The sequence below is a fragment of the Schistocerca cancellata genome, unplaced genomic scaffold, assembly GCF_023864275.1.
Source record: "Schistocerca cancellata isolate TAMUIC-IGC-003103 unplaced genomic scaffold, iqSchCanc2.1 HiC_scaffold_1140, whole genome shotgun sequence".
Classification (NCBI taxonomy): domain Eukaryota; kingdom Metazoa; phylum Arthropoda; class Insecta; order Orthoptera; family Acrididae; genus Schistocerca; species Schistocerca cancellata.
Genome location: NW_026047139.1, coordinates 2,153,908 through 2,156,408, shown reverse-complemented (window position 1 = coordinate 2,156,408; position 2,501 = coordinate 2,153,908).

Here is a 2,501-nt window from a genome sequence, read left to right as displayed (position 1 = left end):
TCCTGTTGAAATATTGGTGGCTATTGAGATCACCCTTCTGCAGTCCTGTAAATTATTTGAACAACTTATCATCTTCTTGAAGTCAAAAGCTATTCTGGGTATCTCAATCTTGCATATCAGGTGAATGATTTTGTTATGTTTTTGAACCCAATACTATGCATGTCTCATGTATCTCGGATGCCAGGTGTACTCATTTTGTTATGGCCTGTTCCCCAAGCATTTCAGCATTTCTCCGGGATGTCACCTACTCCATGTGCCTTGTTTCAGCTTAGGCCTTTCAATCCTCAATCCCATTATTCTCACAGTATAGCAGGTCTTGGCACCTCATATTCCCTCTCCTTGACAATGTTTTGTTGTTTCCTTCCTTTGTACAGCCTTTTTGTATGTTCCTTACAACTATTACTCTTTCCCTGTTTGCTTGCTTGTGATAGTTTTCTTAATATTCATACAGGAGCTTCTATTTTCTTCAAAGGTCTGTTAAATTTTCTTAATAACAGCATTTATATTTCCTTTAGGCAAATGGTCTTCTTCTGTTTGGATTTTTGCTCTGGTCATTCCTACTCACCATACTGCAGTTGCTGACATTCCCATATTTCAGAAATCTGTATTCCCTTTTGCCTTCTTGATTTCCTGCATTTGTATTTTGTTCTTCATGTATGAATTTTCCCCCAGGGGGGTCCACAACTCTTTTGTGGATACGTGCGTAGCGAGCACGGAACCCCGAGCTAATGTGGCCCTCCTTCCTTTCCAGGCTGCATACCTTCCTTTTCCGCATCCTTCTCCCTCTGCCATCTTCACCCCCCCACCCCTCACCTCTGGCTCTTTCCTTCCCTTTCTCCCCCTCTGGGAGTATGGTTTGTCCCTATGTCCAGAGGCGGATGCTCGTAAATGTAACGCATTCTTCGCCCTCTCTGCTTGTATGTCTTCATCCTTCCTTTGTCCTCTTTTCCTTACCTCTTCTCTTTACCCTTTTCTCTGCTGCGGCGTTTGAGACCTCTCCTCTCCTCTTTCCTTTCCCTTTCTTTGTTTTTCCCTTTCTCTTTCTTCCTCCCTGTGCGTGTCTGATGGCCGAACCACGCACTTTTGTGCGTAGCCGGTGATGGGGTAACGCGTAATTCTCCGCAGCGGGTAGACAGGTAGGACACGTACGTACCCCCTGGTAACGGCCAGGCCCTGGGAGGTGTGATTACCCGAGCTGATACCTTCCGAAAGTGCCGATTGGTCCCTCTGTCCGTTTGTCGGGAGGTGTGACCTGAGGTGTGAACAATCACCTAAGGCGGGAGTGCCCTCAGAGAGGGCCCCCACAAGGGAGGAGCGCGCCATCGGAGACGTCGGTAATCATGGGGGATTCTTCCACAATGGTTTCCTCACCTTCCACTATGTCTGCTCACAAGCGTAAGTTCACTGAGTCTCACCCACTGACAGTTCTTCCATCGTTCCCACAGTTCCTTGTTGTTTCTCGGTCTGACGAAGGTCACGACTTCTCCACAGTCAACCCTTTCATTATTCAGAAAGGTGTCGACGCAATTGCAGGTCCTGTAAAGTCTTGTTCCAGATTACGGAATGGCACCTTGTTGTTAGAAACAGTCAGTGCCCTCCAGGCACAAAAATTGCTGCGTACTTCACTGCTCCACACCTTCCCTGTCCGGGTTGAAGTGCACCGCACTTTCAATTCGTCGCGTGGAGTCGTTCATACACGCTCCCTCGATGGATTGTCTGACGAAGAAATTCTGCACTACTTGTCTGACTAGGGCGTAACGGCTGTTCATAGAGTTATGAAAAGGGTTGACACGAACATCATTCCAACCCGCACTGTCTTCTTGACATTTGACAATGTTCAACTCCCATCGAAAATCAAAGCAGGCTATGAGATAATTTCCGTTCGCCCTTACGTCCCAAACCCTACGCGTTGCTATCGGTGTCAGCGGTTCAATCACACCAGCCAGTCCTGTTCCAATCTGGCCAAATGTGTTACGTGTGGCAAGGATGCCCATGAGGGTGCTTGTCCACTTCCATCCCCTCGCTGCATCAACTGTATGGGTGACCACGCTGCTTCCTCTCGAGATTGCCCCGTTTTTAAAGACGAAAAGCTCATCCAGGAAATCAGTGTGAAGGAAAAAATTATTCGCCAGTCGCCAGCCCACCGTGCCTCAGACAGGAAAATACAGCACTGTCCTTGCTTCTCCTCGGCCAACAAAGGAGGCGGCCACGCAGACTTGCGACCTCACCTTTAGTGCCACGGTCGTCAGATCGGCCAGCGCAAAGATCGCCCGTTCAACCTCACCACTTTCGCCTGCCCACTCTATGGCTCACCCTTCATCGGGTTCTGCTAAATGTCGAGCCCAAAAGTCAGACACCAAGACTTCGAAAAAAGAGCATACTTGTGAAGATTTTTTACGTACCCCAACTTCACAACCATTGGTTCCTCCTTCATCTAAACATCATATTTCCAAGAAGGCTACAAAGAAACCCAGTTCCTCTCCTTCTCCGCCAAGGCGTGT